At 35.2% G+C, this 26643-nt stretch overlaps 2 long non-coding RNA genes across 2 annotated transcripts in view; one reads left to right on the top strand and one right to left on the bottom strand.

Annotated features, from left to right (window-relative positions):
* The window catches only part of LOC138238441 (uncharacterized), a 102026-nt gene that overhangs the window by 46719 nt on the left and 28664 nt on the right, over window positions 1–26643 (top strand). The window contains exon 3 of the long non-coding RNA XR_011189487.1: window positions 922–962. This is a non-coding gene — a long non-coding RNA (uncharacterized lncRNA). The remainder of the gene's footprint in view (window positions 1–921; window positions 963–26643) is intronic.
* The window catches only part of LOC138238442 (uncharacterized), an 86290-nt gene continuing 75479 nt past the window's right edge, over window positions 15833–26643 (bottom strand). Inside the window, exon 3 of the long non-coding RNA XR_011189488.1 lies at window positions 15833–15920. This is a non-coding gene — a long non-coding RNA (uncharacterized lncRNA). The remainder of the gene's footprint in view (window positions 15921–26643) is intronic.

The raw sequence follows: 26643 nt of genomic DNA, 5'->3' as shown, positions 1-26643 counted from the left end.
GAGGGAAGGTGATAAAATAGTATTAAGAGATGACCAGTTTGTGTTCCATTAGCTGTACAAGTAATAAATATTTATGAGCTGCTACAATACAGCTTACATTCTTAATCATTGATACCAGTGCAATAAGACATTTCATGTTAAGCAAGCATGGTTTTACTCGGTTTTTAAGAATCACAATCCATGGGGGATATAATATTGAGTCATGTTGTAGTTATGTATTTGATTTATGTAAGAAAAACCTCTGTAGTTATTTTTTCACAATTATGTAAATTTATTTGTGCCATTTTCCTTTCTCAATTTGTTTCCTACCCTCTTGGTAGGAAATGTAAACTATTCTGGTGTATCTGTATTTTGATAGTGATAGTTGTTTACTTCCACTCTATTTAAGATGAGTAGTTATTAAAGGGGGGAGGGGGGCAATTGGTATCTCAATACCTTTATCTCTGAACAGGCTGTATCTCAAGTTGCTTCATTTACTGAAATTCATCAAAAATTCTTTTTCATTATACATTAATTTTGGAAACAAAGGGAAAGAGTTCAGTCATTTAAAATTGTGCCACTGAAAATCTGCATATTTTCAGGATGTAGTCAAGGAAGTAACACAGAACAAATACCAAATTGGATTATTTAAAATATTGTCTGTTGTCTCATCCCCTGTAGCAAGCTTATTCTTTCTTTCCCTCCATTAGTTCTTCTTTGAAATTGAAATGTCGCTTTTTTTCCTACTGTGCCAGAAAATGCATATTTGCCTTTTGTTCATTTTAAAGATCACTGCTGAAGCTGATCAAAAGCTTTAGCTTAACAACAGAAGAGAAGTCCTGGTATTAAATTATTTAAAAAGTTTTGGAATGAGACTCATGATCAGTAAAGAACAAAGTTGTTGCTGGTTTATGATCATTTTCATTGTTTTTAATCTCCTAGCTCTCTGAAGCACTGGGACTGGCAGCAAATGAAGCAAACAGGTAGGTTTAAAGTTTTGAGCAATTATGCTTTATTTAAAAAAAACTGGATAGGTGGATGAAAATGTGCTGTTTTTAATAAAATTCCAACTTGCTGAAACAGTCCATCATTCTCTAAGATGTGACAAAAATCGCCAAATTATTGAGTTCTTGTAGACAAGGATGGTAACATAAAACACTAACCAATCCAATCAGGATAACAGCTCACCACCAAGAGTACTCTGCATCTTCTGAAGCAGCCCTTGGAGAATAGAGTCCCAGCAGTAAAGAAATGTTTTCTTACAATATTAAGCAATGCCTCAAAATTATCAGGTATTTGGTTGATTGCACTGACTTATATCATTCCACGTTATTGCAAATAAAAGACTGAGAGTACTAGAATAAATCTAGCATTTTTTAAAGTATTGTACTGAACTACCCTAGCTGCTTCTGTGATGTAACAGCGTTTGAGGCTAAAGAAGATGCCATTTTTATTGAACAGGAACTATCACTGTTTCCTCGATGGCCTCCACAAACCTGTACACTAGTGTAAGAATTACATTGCAAAGAGGTTATTAATGAGGTTATTCTGTTCCAATGCAATAAAGTCACACGAGTGTATCGTGGTCTGTCATGAGTGAGCAATTAATGAAAATGATAACAGAGCATTTAATTAATAATAAAACAAATGTATACTTACTTTTTATAAGGCATGCATGCATCACCATTATTTATGTTGTGAGGCTCAGTATACTTAGTATTGCTGAGCCAATTGTGGGATCCTGACTTGCATTTTAAACCTAAAAGATTTACAGTTTGCTTATTACTGGTATGCGGATGCTTAAGATTTTAATGGCTGTTATTTAAATGGGTAGAAACGAGACAATGCAGCAAAGAAAAGGCAGTGCTGAGGTTTCAGAATGCAAATCTTGAAGTGGAGAATGTCTCTAGGTGTCAGACACCATCTGTGCTCTCTTGGTTAGACTATGACCTGGGTGCTGTGACAAAATATTTGTCTTTCTGAAAAAAAATAAAGCAAAACAAAAGATGTGATTGTTATATGATCATTTTCAGCAGTGAAAGGATTCAGTGCAGCACTAGCTGTAACCAGCACATCCTTCTGCAAATGCCTTGGAGTTGAAATAGACTGATTATGTTAAGAAGCAAAGCACATACACATGATTGTCTCACAGGTAGGGGAAGACTGACAAGGACTGCGAATCAGGAGATTTGATTTCACACCCTCTGGGATATGCATTGCACTGTCAGTCTCTCCCCTCCAGTTTTAGAGCCATGTCTTTAATGGTATCCCAACTGAGCTGTGAAGTACTCAGATACAGTGTGTCTTAAATCTAATTGTAGCCAATTAAATACACTCAGAACAAACTCTTCAGATAATAGCCTCAGATGGCTACTTTGGTTAACCCAGGGTTTTCCTTAATGATAAACACAGCCTTGCCAGACATTCAGGTTTATTGCATAGTCCATACTATTGCATATTACAAGTAGCACAAAGTATTTATTTCCCCTAAAATAGAACATGGGGAACTTTTTTATTTTGTGATATGATTTGTTGCAATGAATTAATAGTTTTTTTATACTCTGCGTACAGGAGTTCTGTGTTTTAAACCTTTGATAGTTACATGTATTTGTGATGAAATCCTGAAACACTTCTCCACCTTCTGCTCCTCCCTGCAGATAGCTTGCAAAATGTCGTAAATGTGGGATTAATGTTGGAGTGAAAAAACAACATTTCACAGCAAATAAAAGAGAATGGAGCAATACTGTACTTGGCTGAGCTTCTATTCCCTCCAGGGTCTCCTACCTATTCCCAAAGGGAAGAATTTACACAGCTTTTGGAGGTCAGATTGCAGAGGCAGATTGCATGCTCTTGGGCAAAGAACTTTGGTCTATGCATGAAAGCTTTTAAGATACCTTTTGTTATATAAAATGTCTTGGGACTCTTCAATTTCAGAAACCCTCTCTTTAGGCAGTCTTTTACAAGCAATAAACCAAATCAGATCTTCTATTTAATTTTTACTTGAAGATAAGACTCGAGCTTGTTACACTAATGAAAATTACCCTGAGTATACTGTATATAACTAAATGTTGTAGAATCAACTGTTGTGATATTATTCATTACAAGTCGTAATGGAATCTGCTAACAGTTTCTTTGGGAGTCAAATAGGATATTAACTGGAATGATTAATGAAAGATTCAGGTGTTGAGTATAGTTATGAAAAAGACGTAGTTTGACACTTCATTTACATCTTCTATACCTTATGGGGAAATAGAGAAAAACAACAAACAAAAATGCTACGTTTAATACTAAAAAGCGTACAGTTTAAATCAAAGGCTGTTATGTCAGAACACAAATTACTATAGTATTTTTTTCCCTGTATTTAGATTTTTAACATTTATGTTTATGAGCACATTTGTCCATGGTCTATCTTTTTACAAACGGGTCTTCCGATATCTGAATTTTACGACTCTTGTATTCATATATTTCAAATAATAACATCAAAACAATTAAAAGTGAGAGATGGACATTTGTGTAATTATACTAGATTTGTTCCCACGAGCATGTGTATCTATTGATCCCCATTAAGCCACACTTTGAAGTGTTTCAGGGAATCTGCTTCTCATTCTACCTTAAATCAAAACTGGAAATCATAGACTGTTAAAATTAGGCCTTCTGTGGGAGCATTCAGGATGAGACATCTGCCCTGTTTTGTTTTATTTTACCCTCACACATTTGTGTCTAAATAGCTTGCATCTGCTATTTTGTTTTAGCATAACAAACAAAGGCTGACCCCCATTTATGAGGTAAAGAAACAGTAAAAAACCTACAATTACTTGATTCCCTTTGATATTTACAGTAGTTTGCAGGAATTCTATTGACTGTAGGGTCACTAATAACATGTGGCACTTGTTTTTCCTCTAGGATGAAAGCAGCTTTGACTTATCTGAAGTTATTCTTTAGTACTTGAGTCCTCACATCTTCCTGATATTACTATACCTGCCTGTTTGTCCTAGCATTATCATCTGCCTGCAAAGCTCCTGAATGGTGGTAACAGAAGGCTCTGAATGGTGAACATATTTATTTTCTCCTTTTTCCCCTATGCTCCATTTCATATTTATTTGTCTAAATCATGATATACCATCTTGTTCCGGGGATGATGTAGCCCCTACACCACTGAAAACATTTCCAGATCCCATCTCCTTTTCAGCCGAGGAAATAATGAAGTTGGCAGGCTGATAAGGCCAAGCCACATTTTTTGTTTTCGTAATCTCCTCTGGTAACCTTACAGCTCGACCTGTTACTGAACTTGTCATGAATCATTTGGTCTGTGTCATGTTTGTCCTTGGCCAGATCTCTCTCTCCTGCTCTAGCCTGTGTGACCGGAGAGATACTTACCGCTAGAGAAAGTATACAGAGAATTTTGTGGTCTTTTATGTCATCAGCTTATGAGGCAGATGATTTTAATGTTCAGTATTTCTCACTGTTTATCCCATAAACAGTTTATCCCATAAACAGGAGAAACATATTTTACATGACACCTTTTTGGTTAGTGTTTTGTTTTGCAGATCCATTCTATTTTCACAGATACAGAACTTATGCCGAGTCTTTTCTGATCAAAGTCATAAGAAAATGCTAGTAATTAAATCAACACGCACCTCGTTTGCACAGACTGCACTAACAGTCAGTATATTACTTTCTTCTTTCCCTCTGTGAGAATGGAATGAAAAATAATATTTAAAATAATGTAATAATGTAACAACTGGCAATGGTCAATTTTACAAAACTGAATGAGTAAAACAGGGGCAAACATTAACTCCATTAAAGTAAATAATATGATTTTCTTTTTAATTGCACTCTTCATGATGGCTCTGTGTTTTCATTTGAAGAACTGAATATTTTTTTTGTCTCATTTTATTTCATCAACAAAGATTTTGCACTCATGTTTATGTGTTTTCCAGCTGTTTTTTCTGCAATAGCACATTGAATTAGCCAGGAATCTGGGGCTACATCTCTGTCCTGGACACTTTTTAAAACCAGCCAACTAAGCAATTTTTGCTATTTTCTTTTTTTCTGAGAAAACCAATATTAAGTTCTCAGTACCATCTCGTCAGGAATTGCCACCTCAGATATTTATGGGCACATGTTCTTTACTTTTCTTCTTCTGACTTAGATCTTAAAGATGCAACTCAGCTCTTGAACATACTAATGCATTTCGTAGTAATAAAAGCAACCTTTTTAGACTCAGTGTTGTTTTAGATCTCTATGTGATATTAATCTCTATGTGATATCTCCTGTGATAAACATCTAAGCAATGAAATATTTTAAACAGAAACTGATCTTTTAATAATTCTATTAGCCAATTCTCAAAAAAATCAAAAGTATGATGAAAATCTAAAATACCTTTTCATGCAGTCTGTTTCATTTACTGCTACAAAACGTGTTCTGAATGTATTTAATTAAGTTAAAGCAAAAAAAAAGAAAAAGTTAAATAAGACCTGACTATGTCATGTATTGCCATACAGATAACCATTGCTTAAGTTTTGTATCTTTATGATCTCCTATGTAGTAAAAGTAAGATGTGTCTATAATTACTTGGTTTGGTTTTCTCACCCTTTTTGTGAATACTGTATGTGTTCCATTAGCAAATTTTCAGTCAAAGTGAAAGAATTACCTTTGTCTTGAGTGACTGTTGGAAGTGTCTAGATTTATTACTGTAATTACCAGTAATAAAAGTGTAAACTTGTTTTCCTTAAGCACAATTTGTAGAATACCATCAAGACCTGGACATTTTTATGTAATTCTAGAAATGACTATACTTCTGCCTCTTACAGTTCAGTTATTTCTTCCTTGTTTCACACCTGAATTTTATAGTTATTTCCATTTCTTTTTTTATCGATAGTCTCAATTGCAATGTTTGTCTACATTTTGTTTTTTGTTCTAACAACTTATTATGCTCCTTTTATTTACCTAACTATTCTATGAACATCTTACTTTGTATTTTTCTTATTTGGTTTATTATTTGGGCCACAACTTTGTAAACTTTTGGGATTCATATTTTCCTTGTTTCAAGAGTAGTATTTTGGAAAACTGCCACCCATTGTTTACTGATTCTATATCTATCTTATCTAATGCCACGCATCTTAAACCTGTCCCATTGCTTCCTGAAATTGTCTACCTTGTTTTGTACCTGTCCCAAAAGTACTATAAACAATATATTATTACAATACATTTGTAATATATTACAATAAATAATATATTTCCTTACTTTGTCATGTTTTTTTCAAAACACTAGATCAATACAAGCATTCCCTCTGGTACTGTAGGTACTCTGACAAGCTGAGTAAGAAACTTAACATTTTACAAAGCTCCCCGTAGGTAATAAGAATGTTTCAGAACGGACGATAAAAGCTAGAACAGTAGTTTTTAGAAGCAGAATACAAACTGCTTTCTGGATTTTTACCTATAATAACAGATCATTTTATTTCCCTTAGGAGTAAATGAACATATAATAAAAGCCCTCCTGACTCCAGTGGAAGAAGAAGCTCATTTTATAAGGTATACCAGTATGGCAACAGTTGGCCTGGCTTGGGAGAGAGAGGGAACAACACTTAATACACAGCAGGAGGTAAAGAAGCCGTCTCTTTTGAAAAGACAGATGCTGCTTCTGTTCAATTGAACACCCTCTTGCCTCCCTCTGGCATCCCCCCTCACTCATTTGACAAGCACGCTAGTAGACCACCTATGTTCCCTCTTCCCCCATCCCCTGTGAGACCACCTCAGCAGGTTGACAGGCTAAACAGATGGCAGCCAAGTGATTTCATGCGGTTCTGGTCAAAATTAGACACCACACACCGTGACAGCCTCTCGCTTTGCCCATTAGAGAGACACTTTCTAGTCCCGTCCAGATTAAGTGAAGTTACTTTATCTGCTTTGAAGGAATAATACATGTCACAGGTCATTTTGCAACCCTCCATGCTTTGTTTTAGCTTTTCCACAAAGCTTCGTTCAGAAGTCAGTGGGCCAATTAAAAGATGTTGTCTTTTCCCCTCAGAATAAAAATCTTTTTACAGAACAGTTGCTCACCTTTCAGATCCCAAGTGAATGGCAGCTGCACTTAAAGATCTGTAGGGAACATTATCTCACACTTGGAATGCAAACATGTCGTTCATTAATACATCACACTTGAACACTGATAAAACAGCTTGAGGACCATTAATCGCTTTCTTACAGAATGTGTGTTAAATCCTTTCATTTTCATACACAAGTATTTCCTGTCTACCTTTTTTTTCCAATTGCATAATTAATTTTATGAACACTTACATAAGTGGCTTCGTATTTCATATTACTAATTATGTTGAGAGCAGTTCCTATAACATTTCTTTTAAGACAGACCATGGCTCCGCAATGAATGTACTGTATGTGAAGTCTTTTCTCACAATCATTAGAAGACGAAGGCTGTTCAATAGTGTATGAACAGATAACAGTAAGTGATTGGGTGCTGCTGTCATTTTCCAGAACAAGATGCCCTTTCCTCAGTCATTGTTTAACTTCATTTACATTTTCTGTTTTTTTTTTATCTTTTCTTAACTTTCTTTGAGATTTGCCACTATCCACCATGATATGTAGGCTTGGTAAAGTATGAAATAGAAATTAACAATCCATTTTCCTATTTTTGCATCCCCATGATTTCAGGCAATTGTTTTTGGTTCAGTTGGCTTATTTTCTATTTTAAAGAGATATTTTGTAGAAGATGTCATAGATGGGGGGCATGTTTTGGACGAAACTGTTAATCAATATAGCCTGTTAAATTTCTCTTTTAGACAGAAATTTGTAATTGCCAATTACTGAACACAAGGTCCCTGTGTATGACATTTGTATATTTTGTAAGCACTTCATGGTAAACATGCTGTTTCTTTTCAATATCTGCCTCAATATATTACACCAACTCCTGTTTTTATTACCTTCTTAAGAAATACAGAATCAGCAATGTGACAACAGAGAAAGATTATATGATGTAATTGCATATAATAGCAAGCTAAGGGACTACTTTTTGGTTTACTGCCCATAATTAAAATGAAATGCAGTCATCCATTTTCAGTGGCTAATATCTGGATGCCTTATTTTTTAAGTAACTAATTTTGTTGCCACCGAGTAAGAAATTGACAAATCTTGTCTAACTTTTTTATGCATTGCCCTTTTTTATTTCAGGCTTTCTCAGATTAAATCAATTTCACCAAAAAAGCTCTTACTCCAAACCTTAAACATAGCATGCAGTATAAATTCAATACAAATAAAAAGAAATCAGATCATTTTTATTGTGTTTTACAAGTATATACTATGTTGCAATAAGGATCAATTAAAAGTAAAATAAGTATGAAGTTTGAGAACAGATGCACCAAGTGGTGCTCGGGAGGTGAAATATTACTGTGAGATAGTGTATTTAACAAAGTTAAACAGCACAAGATAGGTTAGAGTGAATATCGTGTTACATCATCACTGATTGAATTGGTAGCTTAAAGAACTGTTAGACAAATCAGTTTCCCTGCCAAAATACTTTCATACAGAGTGACCCTTGAAGTTTATGCAACTATGAAGCTTGCTTGTTCACAGTGAATTTCATGTTGAAAAATTATGTGCTATGTGTTTTTGTGTACTGTACAGTATGTGCATCGATTATAAATATTTCAAATAAAATCAAAACAGCACAAAAGAACCTTCAATTTTTTTATTTAATGACTTTTGCAACTTAATGAAAATGAACTACAGTACTTAAACTCTAAGTGACTCATAAAGTCTTTTTTTCAGGCAACATCTTGTTTTACTCTACATAAGTAAATGACAAATGTTAAGCACCAGTGATCTCTTTAATTAAAGGTAGAACATAAAAGGTATAAAACTATTGGACTGACAGCACACTATTAAGACCAGTGCTCCTCAGTTTTCTCTCTTAACCACTATTTATTGTCAACGTCATCTGAAGTCCTGTGTGTGGCGTTCTTTAGGAATGGAGGTCCTGCAATTCAGTAGCCTTTGGCGCACAGGGAGCAGAAGTGTAACTCACCGAAAGAGCAGCCACTACCCATTTGGTCTGATGTGTATTTTTTGTCTGAGGGTGCAACTTGACAGATCAAACAAAAAGCAACAGGGGACACTCAGCAGGCTGGGAGCGAGGCTATTTTGCAGAACAGGAAGGTCATGGAAGACTGCCAGGCTCTTGGCAGGAGCTCCTTTTTAACTGCATGCAGGTTTATTGGCGGCTGTGTCTTTTCTGCAGCAGGGGAGTCCTCGGCTCTCAAGGTCCTGGACTTTGAGCTGATAAATGCAGGTCTCACACCGTGCTTTTGATGAAGCGAGTAGGCTTGAGAGGGCAGGCAACTTCACCCGTTTGGCCTTAGGCCCAACCAAGCCATGTTAGTGTAGACCAGTCGTCTTTCATCCTAACCATTTGTCTGATTTCTTTCATTACGACTGATGAATTCTGTTGTATCCATCAATGTACCAATCTATCATTTTCAAACCCAATTCTCTGTAATGTATTCAGATTCTTCAACATGATAGCCAAATTCCTAAATAATAATTGCTTAAGAACTGTATCAACACAATTATTTTTTCCAGCTATTTCATCATTTATTTTAATTAATATGCAGTATATATATAGGTTCTTTCTTTGACAGTAAGGCGATCACAGACTCTTGCTGAGATGAGATCTTTTTGTGACTAAGATAGTGGTAGTCCATGCTAAAATTATGAATTCAATTTTACGCTTCTAATCAGCTTAAAAAGCAAACTTTAAAAGTCTACAGAATCACTCTGGAAGTTTTAAAATTGTAACCAACTGTCATCTTAAATTAAATTTAAGTCAGGCTTTAATAAAGCACATACCTTATGACCCATAGGGCAGGATACATTTAATATTGATATTTTAGCCATATATGGGTTGATAAGGTCTTCCCCATGAAAAATAAGAATGAAATGGCGGTCTTGCCCACTTCATTGTTGAAAGATCCCATAAAGATGACTTAAACCATTTGTTCTACAAGTTTATTTTCAATTTTTGTTAAGAAACAGTATGTTCAATTCTTAAAGGACCTCTTATTTTTCCTTGTGATAACATTTCATCATATAAAGTACAGTAGCTTGAAGTGGTCAACATTTCATTGTATAGCCTTAAGTGGTCTAAGTTAATTTGCTGAGTTTGAAAAAGTTAAATTTGTGTTATGTCCTGTTTGCCACAATAATGAGGTAAAGGGGATATATTTTTCATATACTGTATTCATATATTTTTCATGATGGCATTCACATTTTAATGTTGTATTTAAAGTTTGAAAAGTATATGCATTGTAATTAATATTATTGTTCTCAGATAACTACTGTAGTTGAGAGTGGTGAACTGTTTAAAGAAGGCAACCCAACAATTTAATTCTACTGTAGTTAGTTCTGTTAAATCTTTGGCAGCCTCCAAGGGTTGATGTTAGATATCATGTCAAAAGCCTTTTCACTCAGCTGAAACAGCACTTTTGTGTTACATTCTTACATTATCATCTTATGTTATTCTGCATATTAATTTGGTTTGACAAATCCGAGTCCTTTCAGCTTTACACTTTACAAAATTACAACATGGAAGTTTGACTTTATTCATTCTAGAATAAGGTTACAGCACTTGAGCTACTTCAGTGAAACTGTCATAATTCCGTAAAATTAAAGCAGATGCAATTTAAATACACCTAAGTATGTGGCATTAAGTGATTCTGAATGCATAAGAAAGTTTGAAGGGAAAACACTTTCCCCATTTATTTTTATTTTTGTCAGTAGTGTATTCTTAACAAAACATTTCATAGGTTCCCTTGATACTTTTAAATTATAAGAAAATGCTATTTTTTTTCATCTGTATGCTGCATGGAAAATCAAACCAATATAGTAAAAAAGAATTTATTGCATACATTTGTTTTGGTGCTTTGATATTATTTTGATTTAACCTTTGCAGACCTTTACAATGATTTATTCTCACCACTTTTTTCAGTTGCCTATGCTTCATCATGATTAATTATGTTTGTAGTGCTCCCTGTGTCCTTCCCCATTTACTAGTGTTCATCAGTCACCATTATCTTCCACTGATTGAGAAATTATTAACGAATGCCGTTCCATTTAAATGGGCCAATAGGTGCCCATGACCTGAACATGCATGTCTGTCAAGACTATCAACAACCCGTATTTGAAAGTCATTTCTTTTTTGTTCGTTGGTTTTTAATCTGCCTTCTAAATTTGAGTTTCTCTGTCACACTGCCATATCCTTGTCTAAATTAAACTTGAAGATTGTGAGTAAAAGGATATGTGTATCAATTGTCAAGACAACCTACTTTATATTTTATTAAGAACACATATTGGGAGGAATTGGGAGGAAATTGATACTTAGTGACAAATTTCAGTAAGTCACTGTTCAAATCGTGGGGAATAGTGGAAGCTATACCAAGATACTGTATATGAGAATTTAATGAAAATATCATTTAATGTTAACTCCATATCAAAAGAACACATTTTCTTTACTTCAGAAGTCACTGTTTAATGTTAAAGACCTGCTGCTTGGCAATAATCTTACTTGTAAGTCAAGGAGGAACTGACTTGCCTGGTAAAATACATTTCCTTAATTATACTAATTCATTAGACCAATAAATTCACATGCTACAGTAATTCATGTCTGTTCATGTGCTAAGTAATCGTCAGTGAAGAAGATTCCACTTCACATATTTTAACCACCATGACTAGGCTAGATTATAGTGTTTTGGATATTAATATTAGTATTTGTGTATTCACAGTTTGAAGCTAACAGAGTTTGACTAGCTGCTTACTGCATTTTGGAGCATTCATTTTTCCAGTCCTCCACTTTCTAACCGCTGTATCCAATACACAGTCATGGGAGAGCCAGAGTAAGGCAGGATACACCCAGGATGATTCGCCACTGCATTGCAGGGCACACAAAAGCACAAACACAGACACAGAAACACAGACACTCATCCCAGAAGGCAATTAACTTACCTGTATATCTATGAACAATAGGAGAAAACCAAAGCACCCGGAGGAAAACCATGTGAACAAGGTGAGAAACATATAAACTCCATGTAGATATTGTAGATCCCCAGGATAAGAACCTACAGTAGTTCTCCAGTGTTATATGGCAGCTATGGTAACCACTGCGCCACCATGACCTTGCATTCCATTTTCCACCGTTTGGAATTTAGAAAATTGATATTTCGCTGTTAGGGTTGCGTGGTTTATATGGCTGCTCTTACAATAACAACAAAAGACTCTTTTTTTTTTTCCTTTATAAAACTTTCATTGCTCCTCCTTCCCTATGGATACAGTACTTTTCTATAGATATTTTTCTTTCATTTTTGTCTACAGGTAGGTCTTTACCTCAGTATGTTTCAAAGGATGATCAGGTTGAATAATAAAAGCTGTGTCAGAGAGCTGATGTGAAATGCGAGAGGAAATTTAATAAACAGCAAATTAAAGCTTCATTGTGCCAAAGAATCATTATATTATTATACCATTACAAGGAGATTAGCTGTAGCCAACATTGAGTGAGAACACTGTTCATATTAGGGTAAAGAGCCCTACCTCTCACTGCAGCACTGTGCATAAATACACTTTGATCCTCTTCTGCATAACCCAGCTTGACTTTATTCTTACATGAAAGGAAATCGGAGAGATGAGGTGCTGTACTTGAATTGAAGAAATCTTGTTTACCATGGCTAGGCACACAACTGCTAAGGCTTTGTATGAAAATATTGAAATCATTGTTAGACATCTAAAATTGGACAAACAAAAGTCATTTTTTAAAGATAAGTTTAATTTTCTTTGTAATGTTACATTTGAAAAAGCAGAATTAGTTCAATTCTGTATAAAAGTTACAATTCTATATAATTCTTTAATTTTATCTTTAATGTTCAGATGTTTTGGGCGTTTGAAACTATTGACATGCAAGGCGTGCAAACAATTTGATCATACTGTATGAGTGCTTCTAGCAACATTTAATTTGCACAGTCACAGGAATGATTAATAAGAAAATAGATTTCTTATCATTTCAGTTGAAATACATTTCTTTAAATGAATTCATAAGAAGTTTAAATTCAAAATAATTATTCAAAACATAAATCCAAAGGGTTTCTGGTGATTGCTATTTTTACAAGGGAAAGACAGTGTTCACATGTATTGACTGCAAAAGAAATGTGAAAGAGAACTTAACATTTGGGATATACTGCACAACTCCCCCCCCAAAAAAATTAAACGTTGCATGGTCTGTTATGTATGTGGTGATAAATTCTGATACTCAGATTATAAAATGCTGAGACTTAATGTATTACAGGGAATTTTACAGCAAATTCAGAAACCAGGCAAAATGCACCAAACTTTCACCCCCACCCAATATACAGTACTTCAAATCACCCTCTCTTGACTTGTTGTTGACATGTTATGCTTCTGCAAATACGAATGAAATTGTTAATCAAATACATTTACGATGATTTCGTTTTCAGAGTCTGAAGCTTAAAAGGCAGTGGTGTGTGCGAAAGGTGATCTGCCAATATAATTAATTTTGATATATAAAAAAATCTAGAATTTATTAATTTTGATTACATCCCATGCTCTGGCTAATACCCGTGTCCTGATGACATGGCCCTGTTCTGGAGCAGATGAGAATGGCTCATCAAGCATGTTTCTATCTTCCCAAAGACCTCCAGACCTCAATCAAGTAGCAGCACCATCCAAGATTTCACATGCATATCTTTAGCACATTAGGCTGCCCACTAAGTGATTGGATTGCAGCAGATTAAAGTGAACCTTCAGTAGAAATCTGCAATTTTTTGCAGTGCTTGTTTGTACTGTACATGCGGTTATCTATACTTTTGAATTTTCTGATGGCACAATTTATTTAAAGAAATGAAAATGTTGTGTACAGACTTAACTGAGTATCTATAATGTCCTCCAGTTATCCTTTGTCAAGTCTGAATGTTTCAAGAATTAAAGTAATCCATTTCAATATTTATTCAGTCAGTTTTAGAGTGTTTATTGTAAAAGATGAAAAAATGAAACAATGTAATTTACTTTTTTTTTACATTTACATTTCTATAGCATTTCTAAAGCAATCTACCACATTAATATGCACTCTCTCCAGCAAATTTATACAAGGTAAATTGGATAATGGTTTTTAATAAGGAGCTGGAAACCATAAAATGTTTTCTTAGACATAAAAATCTAAGACTTGTTGTTTTGTAATCCTTCTTCATGAGTGAAGTTTTTATCTTGCAAAACGTGAATGGTGAATGTTTCAGTGTCTGTCTTCATTCATCATATGACGATGAGGAAGACCGATTTTGTGATGTTTGCAAGCAGATAGCCAGAAGAAAATTGAGAATATGGCCATTAGTTTCTTCTGAACCTTAAAATGGAATTCTAAGTCTCTCATGCTGTTATTTTGGATACATGGGAATGGGATCACTGCAGGTCTACACCGAGTTGTCTATCAATGTCCTAGGTAAATATAATATTCCATTGGTCTTCATCAAATTCAATTTTTTTTACCAACACCATTAATATTAATAGCTGATATATATATTTCAGGTGGGTAGCTGCGTCAGCATGCGTAGTCTGCAAAGGAACGAGTAATAGGTTAATTCCATGCTGAAAAGAGAAGAGAGAAAACACAGCGTTTCGTCTATGAAGCCTTCTTCAGGTGTGAAGAAGAACCTGAACACCTGAAGAAGGCTTCACAGCCGAAACGTTTTTTCTCTCTTCTCTTTTCAGCATGGAATAAACCTGTATATATAGACATATTCTCAGCACACCTCAAATTGAAATCAGTAGAAATCCATTTTAATGTACAGTATGCACTTGGATTGAAAATAGTTAACAAATAAGAAACAATCATTTTAAGAGCTTAAGTTTAAATCACTGTTAGCAGTGTTAAAAATAATTCTGGTATAGTAAGTCAAACAATTTGTTGTATTGTTTGCAGACAATATAAAAATAAGGTGGTGGGGTTACAAACATAAGTAACAGCAAGATAGTTAGAAAGTTACACAAAACTATGGAGTAGGTTGTTACTTGGTGAATGAATTTTAACACTGACACAAGCAAAGTGATCCATACAGGAAATAAACACACACTAGATCAAATAGGTAATTCTGAACTGCAGAAAGGTACTCATTAGATTAATCTACAGTAGGCGTTTATATGAGTGCATCTGATGTACAGTAAGCAATGAAGAAATAAAACAAATTTCTAAATCATGAGAAGGTTTGCTTTTGCCATACAACATACTTGTAAGACCTCATTTAGAATATTTTGCTTGTTTTTTATCACCATACCACTATTGATATTATAGCTTCAGAAAGAGTGTAAAGAATAGCAACCATAATGATACCTGATCTCAGGGAATTGTCAAATACAGACATGTTAAATGAATCAACTCTCTATAGTCTAGAGCAAAGGACAGTGACAGGCTGCAATTGAAAACTAAAAGACAATTTAATTAGCACAGAGAATAAGAAACACCTCTTTACACAGGGAGTTGATGTTGTCTGGAATACATTTCCCTGCCAGGTTGTTAAGATCCAAACTTCATTAATACCTGGGTTATTTCAAGTGTCTAGATCTAATTTTAGACTCACTATACTACTAAACCACCAAATTAATAAAACGGGCCAAAAAGTCTCCTTTCATTTGTTTCTTGTATGTTCTGAAGACCTGGGAAATGGGCTAGATATTGTTCTAATTCTGATTGAGTTACTTCACATCCAATTCTTTTTATCTATTGCTTCAGTAGTTTGTTTAAATCATACAAGACAAATAGACCTAAATAGACCTTTGTACTCACAGTAACAGTGAAGTGGTCTGAGGCTGGAGACTGGATTCAAGTACAGGTTCAGTAAAGGATAGGCAGAAATGAAATCCAATATCGTAGCCTGCATCAGAATAAAATAATAAAATAACAATGGGAAACATGGAAGCAAATGTAGAAACAGCAAACCAGGGTCAAAACCCAAACCCCCCCACTTAGGAATAGTTCAGGGGTAATCCAGGATAACAAAGTGAAAACTAGCATGGCCAACACATGGAAGGTGCTGTAGGAGATTTGAGAATGCTAAAAGGAGTGACCAGGAACTTAGATCAAGTTCTGGAGGATGCAAATGTAGGTCTTAAATAATGGAGGTAATTATAGTCTGACAGGTGGTACAGATTGCCATCCATAGCCCATTATCATGGTTACTGATTGATTGACAGGATTGGAGTTGTTAGAGATTGAGTCTGGTGTGATTGCTCATTGTCTGGTGAGGACAGGTATGACAGTTATTACTTCATTTTATCATTCTAGTTACTTTATAATGTCCTCATGTACTCACACATTGTTTATTTTCACAGATATAAAAGTGTGAAACTTTCGATGCAGTGTGTATGACCACCTGTTGGTTTTTAACATAATACAGTAATAAGAATGTAGTAATGTATTTGGAGATTAGAAAGAGGTTCTAAACAAAATGATTGTAACAGATTGCATTACTCACAGGAATTATTGCCCTGTGTTGTGATTGCAAATAATTATCATTTATTGTAATTGACCTACTGTATACCTTAGATTTGTAGAACATGAAAAGCATAGCTTTCTATGTCTTGCATATCTTCCTTTATTTTCTTACTTACATTTCTTTACAACCAATTCGTATTCCCAGTAAACATCTTGTCATACTCTTAAAATATTAGTACTGTATTGAGGATCCATTGTTCCATAATGCAGACTTGTTTTCTTCTAATGGAAGTACAATGGAAGTTGGCACTGAATTAATATACTCCTTGCACAGAATACATTTTCAGGTCAAATGTGGGACCCAAATGTTTTATATGACAGTTCAGTGTAATTGAAGTTAGATTAGGGTGTCAATGGTTCTGGATCTTGTGATTATTAATGTTATCCTTTTCATGAGGTTTCAAAGAGTCAGATATTTAAAAGCTGTGTGTGGGAGAGAGAATGCTTGTTCTACTTTCAGCTGTGTTTTCTAATAAAGCTGTCACCTAGCAGTCTAAGCTGAACAGGAGAGAGGGTTTTACATGTAGGAGAGAGCAAGATAGGAAATCTCATTCTGTAAGTAGCACTTTGTGTTGTCTCTGCAACACGTTGTGTCCCATTGTCTGGAGCTAGGAAACCAACCTATAATGTGAAGTTATGATGAAGACACAGCTCAACTGTGTTAAGCTGCATTAGATAGGGCAGACTTTGAGTAGTTTTGACACTAATTGCAAGCACACAAGTGGATGTGCAGTTTTTTATAAAGTAACTCAACTCACTCAGTATCTGTAGCTTTTAAAGGTAAATAAATTAGATTTTTTAATGAGATGTGGTGGCTTAAACAAGTACATGTATGGAAAGATGTTTACACACCTATGTTAATAATTATTAAAATACTACATAGAATTCCCATTCACATAAAAATATTTTTCGATGCCAGTTTTACCACAGATTTCATGTGTAGGCTTGAGAAAAGAAAGTGATGCCAATGTTAGCCATGTTAACATTTTGTGATTGGACTGTTAGATGTAAATACAAAATTTTGTAATAATATATAATATATTATTATTATATACAAGAATAATATATAATTCTTGTCAGAATGAGATTTGGATGCAAAACCATTTTTGAAGTACAAAGCCTATCACCTACTCTGAAGTATCTGGAGATCCCTTTCTCTATTCTATCTAGTTTATTTAAGTACATTTGGCATTTGGACTTTGCTGTAGAGCTGATATCATGTCTACAGCATTTTTGTTGGTTCTCCTTGGTTTGTTACTTTTTACAGGAACTATTTAAACTATCTTACATTTCATTGTGCCTCCCTTGGGTGTAAGCACTGTCTTTCTTTTCAGTAGGTGTGACTGAGCTCATCTGCATGTCTGACAAACAATGCAAAGGTTATCAAATCTACTTTACAAAACAAGAAGAAAATGCAATACAGGCTGAGATGAAATAGCCAATAGTCTAAAAAAGGTTGGCTGAGTGAGGTATAATTTACTGTATTTATTGTGTACTTGCAAAGGCATACAATCCCTTATGATGTGGGATGCTTATCAAATGACCATTAACTCAGAAAAAGATTTTGATTTCCCTTGCCAACTTTATTTGTTCCCGTAGTTGCACCAGACGTTGGGGTAACAGGTATGCCTGTTATGACTTTATAGCAAATAAAGCTTGATTTCCATTTTGCGTGATCTCCACTGCAAATGTTCAGTCACTTATGCCCTCTAAATGTATTTTTGTTTACATACACATTGTGTATTTGTGTGCAGCTGTTGGAGAGCAAAAATGGAGTCAGGGAATTCAAAGTCAGAAATGAATAAAAACAATAAATTATCATTGTTATTTTTAATAGTATTGCTACTTTAGGCAGCTGTCTCCAATGTTGGAAAAAAACATTTAGGAAATCAATAAAAGAACCATAATCCAGCAAAGGGAACGCTCAGAGAGCTGTCTGTCTTTTGTGAGACTCAAGATAACCAAATCAGCCAATCATGATGTTCCGCTGGGCAATTCCCCCCAAAAATACAGAACAGCTTGTAAGATCCTCTGGGAGTCCTGATGTTATTGTCAGTGTCGTGTTTGGATCCATGCAGATGGTGAATGTGCATATTTACATTTTTTCTTTTTTGTTGTTTTTATCCTCTTTCATTTGGACAAACCCAGAAGTGTGCTATTTCCATTTTAATGCTCTCTGCAACGTGAGAGGAGGACAGGGCGAGAATACTGATTCTGTTTTGATTCGATTTGACATTTTGTTTGCCCAGATCCATCTTTTTATTGATTCGCAAGGGTTAAAGAAATCACATTTCTGTCTGTGTGTGAGCGTGCCCTTAGCATGTGAGTCTGGGTCTTGTGTTCCTCAGCCAGCTGCAGCCATTCCATTCACAATGCTGTCAAACCTTTGACTCTGATCTTGCAAGGATTAGTGCTTTACTTTGGCTATAGCATGCAGTTACAAGATGAAGGGATCTCCTAGGAACTGTTAAGTGACACACTACCCTGCATTTTTATTGTAATACCTCAAGCCCTGAGCTTGCGAGGTGTGTATACTGGCCTTTTTGCTGCTACAGTTGAAATACCATGAAATAGGCCTGTAAATTATATTTAGGCAGAACATTGAATAAAAGTGAAATGGCCGTGGTATAAAAATGCCAGGAGAATTCTATTCTGAGTCTCTTGGTACTGTCACTGATACAGGAGCTACTGCAAAACACATTCTAAATAGAACATTATCATTTAGAAGGTAATACTGATTTTTCTTTTGTTTAAAGCTATTAATTTCTCACACATTAGCTTATAATACTCTTCCCTGGTTATTTCTTGGTGCCTGTGTAGTTGTGTATTAAGGTCTTGCAAATAGAGTTTAAGAGTTAAAAGCCTGCCTTTGAGAAAAAGAGATTTGTCTGTTTTCCTATCAAATCCATATTGATGGTAATGAAGCTCAACCTCTTAGGCACCTTTGAGAAGAATTTCCATTTATTGGACTAAAAGCAGAACAATGTTCACTGATGACATGAGGGAAAAGGCTTCAAATTTCATCTCTATTGGCCACCTGCTGAAATCCTTTTAGCTCTAAAATGAGAACCTTCCTGCAAAAGTTTTTTTTTATCAACGCATGAGCAAATATCAAAAGCTAGTTGTTGGCATGGATTAGCTTCTGCCTCTTTTTTTTTTTCAAATATTTTTGATTCAGGTTGGCTGTACATAAAATTCATACAAACACAGTTCAAACAGCTATTGCAGTTGTGTTGGCTTAATGTGTACTTCCCAGTTATTATTATTTTAATTTGGCCATTTTCTTTCCTTAACATGCACTCAACATTTGGAATTGCCAATTTCCAGTTAAAACAGTTCAATGCTGCAGCCCTTCTACCAGCATGGGGGAAGTGATGTCGAGGCATGCTTTCCTCCAGCACCTGCACTGTCAAAGTGTTTGCCATTTCTACACACTGTAAGCTCTGCCTTACTGGTAGTTTGAATCAATTGTGGGAGCAGCATGAATCTTTCTGATTTGCAAGCTCACAGTGCCCGGCAAGTTCCAGGCTGTCCAATTGTATGCCAGCGGAGAATGCCATTGCAAACTCCACCTTATCTAGCACAATCAGTGGTGTTGTGTTTAAGTAATCCTGGTCTAGGAGGAAGTGGAAATGCTTTTCCAGAGGGTAATTTTTTAATAAATAATAATCAAACAGTCTGCAGACTGCAAATAGAACACACTATTTATATATACTACAGAATTAAGAGATGTTAAGAAACACACACAATGTTTATTGTGTTTGTACTGAAAATGAATTTCTCTACTTTAATTTGTTTCACACTTAATCTGTACGCCCTTATTTTTTGTATAGTTAGCCAAACGAACTGAGTTTATTGCACATGTGGAAGAAGTGTAAAAGAATCATAACATCTTTCTCTCATCCGATGAAAGCCCTGTGTCACCCAGGAGGGAGCTGTATTTTACTGCTTAGGGAAAAGGTTTCCCTTTCTATCTAAAGCTCATTGAAATCCTATGGGATTGAACGTGACAATAAATAAATATTATTAATTCATTTTAACCTAATTAAAATTCAATTATTTTTGTCAATTATGCTCTACATAGGAGATAGTAGGTTCATGAAGGAGCCTTTTTTCTGTTTTCTTTTCGTATTTGTACTCGTTGGTAAGACTTGTTTCTTAATCATTATGCTGCCCCCAACCCCCTTCCCTGGTGATGTTTTAGCAAGATGTTTTAACACAATTTTATTTGATTTTATTTGTCAAAACACCATGTAATTAGTTTTAATCAGCGGCCACAGAAAGGCAATAAATCTAGTGCAAAGAGATAAAAATGGGATCTCATGATGATTAAATGCCACTAAGCTCTAAAATCAATAATTTGAATACGTTTTCAGTGTTTGAAACGCTGTGAGGCCCAAAGAACAAACTGAAGAGCTGGACAGTGGTGGACACACTTCAGGCCTGGACAAAACCATTTTAGCAACTAGTTTATTACAGCTTAGTGTGAACAATAGAAGAAATTGCTTTTATCAATCTAGTTTTTTTGTCATGTATTTATGGCAAACATTGTTTTTTGGGATTCTGATATTAAGAATGGGTTCATTCAAGATGATATTTTATGATTAGTTTTCTTAAGCATTAAACATTCATTAATGTTTAATGCAAGGGGAATTTCCCTTTTAGCTTAATAGAGACGCAGATGATGGCAGTGCATGAAAAAGAAACTCCAATTTTTTTTTCTTAACAGACAGGGCAGAGTGGTGGCTCTGTGGTTAAGGATCTGTGCCTGCGCCTGTGCCTGGAAGGTTGCTGGTTCAAATCCTGTAGCCAGCAGGGGAATCCTACTCCATTGGGCTCCTGAGCAAGGCCCTTAACCCCAACTGCTCCAGGGGTGCCATACAATGGTAAACACTGTGCTCTGACCCCAGGCTCTCTTTGTGTCTCATGGAGAGCAAGCTGGGTATGTGAAAAGATAATTCCTAATGCAAGGAATTGTAAAGGGTTAATAAAGTAATGTTATTATTAACAGATATTAATTGTTCAGATTGTTGTGTTTTGTGTTTTTTTTTTCATTTTTTGTTTTTGGCAACCAAGGTTTCACATACTTAAGTGTATGAGTATATTGAGACAAGTGTTTTATCTGCACTTTGAGATGCCTGTATTAAAACTTTGGAATGCAACAGTCAAAATAAGAGAACATATCTTTTTTAAACTGTACTCATTTTAGTGGTGCTTTCTGTTTGAGATGAATGGACTGGGCTCGTACAGACATCGACTGTGAATTTTTTACTCTTACTAGTTTGGGTGCTTTGCAGCATGTAGACTAGTCGCATATTCTCATTGATCCTTCTGTGAGTATAATTTTCATGTAATGATTTTGGCCCAATTTCCCTTTTGGCTAAACTGATGATCTTATTAATTAGTTTACTATGAAGTGAGTAATTTGCCCACAGGGAAAATTATTCATAGAGTGGCAGTCAATATAGCACAGGCATTCTTTTTCTATCTAGTGCTGGTGTCTTACACTGAAAACCTGACTCATGGAATAGACAAGCATGCAGATATATAAAATTGTCCGGTACCATTAATTATCACATACAATATAAGGATTTAATAAATATGTATCATCACACAGAACAATCTAAATATTAAATGTATAATACATTATAAGGCATACTTATTTGCACATATGGCTGTACAAGAGTCTTAAACTGTTTCTTTAATGTATTTTACATCACACAAAGCTGTTCTGGTAGCACCTAATCCCTGCTAAGCTTCACTGTAGGAAATTACATTTCAGCATCACAATGAATGCTCTCAAGAGTAACAGGAAGTGAATCAGGCATATGAAATAGAAATTTCAATTAAAAAAATGATACAAACCATGTTTTTTTTTCCCCCCTCAAGCAACTTCAGAGCAGAACACCAAAATATAAATGATGAAATTCCAGAGTACTCAGTTTACCTTATACGGCTCAGCTGCGGTTTTATGCATATGATTGTGCAGAAATGGAGTATTGCATTTTTTTCCCTCTAAATTCATTTTAAAGTTCTCAATACATTTTGACATTGTGTCTCCATGAGATGTCCTCTCACTATTCCACTCTATCGCACAAACAAGTCACATGGGAAAGGACTAGCCTGATTTACCGTGAAAGGCTGCTAAGCATTATAACTCTATCAAAAGTTAACCATTCCTAGCAGCATTCATTTTCCAAGCCTCTTCTGTCCTCTGTAATAGCTTCACTGAGGCTGTTAGACAACTCACATTCTTTATACCTGAGGTCAGGAAGCTCCAGGACAGAAACAACAAAAAATAAAGAAGAATGTAACAAATGCTTCCCTTCTTTATTGCTACTATACCTGCAGAGCTGGTTTTAACTTCATGTGCTGAGCACTGCTATATAAGGCACCAAATTGTAGAAATGTCTTCATTCTGTCATACTGTAGATATTCACTTGTTAATATAAATTACATAAAAATACACAGCACATCCCTCTAGTTCCTATACAGTAAGTCCCTGTCTGAGATACTGTAAAGCTAGAGATACTTTTCTTTCACAAAAAACTCCTGATGCCTTTATTATCTAAGTTCAATACAGCATCAAGAAGTGCAATGAAAGGAAAATAAACTCAGTCTACATATGATTCATAGAGCTTAACTTGAATTAAAGTCATTTTAAAAGCTCAGTCTATGAGCCGAAAATTATTTAAATTATACTGTATACATGTAAGACTTGTCTCTCCAACAGTTTGGGAAATACTTTTAATTTTAATGTAGCATGACGCGCCAACAATGAAATTATGAAGTGACTCCCATGGACAGCTTGCAGAGAAAGCTTACAGTAATTTCCCTCCCTAGATCCTCTCCCTCATGGAGAAGCCTTGTCACCTGAGGACTGTAAAGATCAGAGAGGTGATGTGGAAGGCCCTGTGCCTCTAGAAGAGCCAAAATATTAAGTCATTTGAGGTCAAGCAAAAACAGTAGATTTACTTATTTCTCTCAGGGAGCAAACAAAATGCAGAGAGATGTGTCTGTCAATTCTCGTTCTTGTTAAGGGAAGACTTCAAGATGGGAAAATATGTTATAAATTAGTTTCAGGGAATGTCTGCTCAGGGAACAAATTGTTTTGTCCTAATGGTGTAGCATTTCTTTAACACACTTCCTTCCAATTATTAAAGGAATTTTGTTGCTCAGATTACATATTGTAATGGAGTTTCTCATGCAAAAAAAACATTCAATAAAATCTTTAAAGATTCTTGACCCAGAGATGTAGCTTATGATTAACATTTTTTCTTTCAATAAAATTATCACATTTTAATATTTATCTACACAGCTTGAAATTGACATTTGTTTTACAACTCATTTTTATGGCTATGATTCCTGTACCGAATTTGTCAGATGCCTGACTTATGAATGATGAGCAGTAGACTTATTTTCTTACAAAAAGCAGCCTTCTCTCCAATAGCTAACAACAATAAAGAAGCAAGGTGATAGTTTATCACTGGTTTTGTTCTGAGTTGGAAACCAAGCCTCTCACCGTATTTTTGTGTCTATTTGCAGTGAGCGCTGAGTGTGTTCTGCTGTCAGAAACATAACTATCTTGTATAAAACAAATCCCCTCTCTCTTACCTTTATAAGGGACAGGAAACTAGACACATTTGCTGACAGTCCTGATTGAGATGCAGTCTGAGGCAATGCTTCCTTTTCCTCTGAAAACCTAACACCTAATCTATTGTAAACCTATGCATAGAATGTAAACAGAACACTAAAGTGATTATTCTAAAATGACAATTCAAGTTTCACTTAATTCAATTCAGTTTCTCCTTATTCTGTTTTTTGTCCCTTTACTACAAAGAAAATTAATGAACACATAATCCATCCATCCGAATTTCTTCTTACAATACAGGGTCAGTCGGGAGTCAGTGCCTATCCCAAAAGCAACAGGCGAAAGGTAGAGTACACTCTGGATGGGGTGCCAGTGCATCACATGCAGAGAGACACAAACACACACTCACACAAGGGCCAGTTTTCCCATAACCCAATTAACCTGCTAGTATATCTTTGGGCTTTTGAAAGACCACTTGGAGGAAGCCCACGCAAACACAGGGAGCACGACACAGCTAGAACAGACAAGCTCCACACAGATCGCACTTCAAATCTGGAATTGTAACTGGGACCTAAGTGTTGTGAGGCAGCAGTGCTATCCACTGTGCTGACACATAATGTTCTAATAAATTGTCATCTGGAATTTTGTAATACAAATACTATAAAGTGGACTTGACAGCAAATAACTGTCAGTACCACTTTCTTATTGATGAAATAGTTGCTTGTTTTTTTAAACAGAGCTGAGTTACAAAAAATCACCTTCCTATCCTATCTTTATAATTCAGATTCAGCAATAGTACTTTTCTTACTTCTTTTAGATGCGTCTTTATTTATTATTGTAATTAATTTGTTCTTCAAAGATAATTGTCTTGCAGTGGAACGAAACATCATACAGATGGATAGACATACAAATACACTGTTTTTCAATTTTGGGTTTTGCCGATGGAAAATATAAAGGATTAAAACGGTATCGAAGGACATAATTGAATGCAAATCATAAGTGTTTATGTAAAATGCCCTCGAGGAGTCCACAGATGAAATGAGAAAGCAAGGAAATTGGTGAAAACTGCCAGCGTTATATCACTTCACATATTTTAGGAAACCATGTTGACAAATTGATTCACAACCCATAGCCCAGTGGTCATATGTTGTTTCTTTCATCACATCCTGTCCTGACCTTTAAAAAACAATGACAAAGTAGCAAATATCAGAGCTTAACAGTACACTGAGAGTATTTATGTGCCACTTACCTGCTCTCTGTAATGTAGCGTGACATCAGAAAACGAACTACGAAACACATCAATTATATTTTGATGCCTTGCACGTCCTGCAGCCTTCTAGAATTTTATTTTCAGGTTTATATGGGTCATGGCTTTGCAGGCCTGAAGGTAATTTTCCATTATCCAATCATTTTTGATTTTGATTGTTTAACATGAGGAGAAAAGACAAAAGGTTTAGAAAGAAAGCATGATACTACTAGCTAAACCTCGATTCAAATCTGTACACAGATATTAAAAATTTTATATTGTCCATTTTCACGATTTGAGGTGTGCTAAGAACTAATGAAGATTTAATCCAGTCTCCCAAATTCAGGAAGGGAGCATTTGTTCTTAGATGTTTTAACAAAGAAAAGGCTGTCAACTTAATGTCCGTTTTAATATTTAGGAAGACATTCATTTGGCATCCACATAAAAAAACAACTGTTCTTTGTTGTCTCTGTTAGTATTCTAATGCAAATTGGTTATTGATTCACAAAACATTTTGACAGTTTGAAACAATGGTTAATGTAATTCTACCATTTCTTATGGGGACAGAGTGGAGTCAGAACCTAATCAACTATTTTAAATACTTTATATTTCTACATTTCTTTAAAAGGTTTTGGGGTCTGTACTTACATGAAGAATATTCATTATGTCCCAGAAGCCTTCCCCCCTCCAAAAAATATAAAAACAGCAAAATGATAAATCCTTATCTGTTAGGTAAGTGAGATACAAATTAGAGAAATGACATAAATGACTTCTAAGATATGGTTAGATATGACAATAGAAGCCATCACCCTCATTCATTCTTTCATTCTTGAAAACTGGAGCGAAGTGTAAGTTCAAATGAAGAAATGAATAAAAAAATGGATTTTGAAATCTTTTTATGCCTTATCAGGAAACGTTTGGGTATTTTGCTCCAGGGAAGAAGGGAAACCTTCTTATCTGCAAATGGTTTTTGGATAAATGGAGCTCTGATGCATGCAGTTCAGCCATTCTTCTACAGCATCCTAAATTTTGTTAACATTTTATAAAGATGTTCTGCAAAAAAGGCCCAGCAGAGGATTCCAAACAGGGAAAGGCCTCTGGTTGGAATCTACTGAAATGTCAGTTTCCTGCACTTTGGTTTTTATTGTCATGGCATGTGACAGATAACAGGTTGATGCAGGCTCCTGCACACAAATATTTTCACTTTACTGATAGGCCAACAAAGCCTAGTGCTCTGATATTTCCTTGCTCTGTCATTTTGTTTGT

The sequence above is a fragment of the Lepisosteus oculatus genome, chromosome 4 (assembly GCF_040954835.1).
Source record: "Lepisosteus oculatus isolate fLepOcu1 chromosome 4, fLepOcu1.hap2, whole genome shotgun sequence".
NCBI classification, from domain to species: domain Eukaryota; kingdom Metazoa; phylum Chordata; class Actinopteri; order Semionotiformes; family Lepisosteidae; genus Lepisosteus; species Lepisosteus oculatus.
The sequence above is the reverse complement of the archived record's forward strand: the minus strand, read 5'-3'. Positions and strand labels throughout refer to the sequence as shown.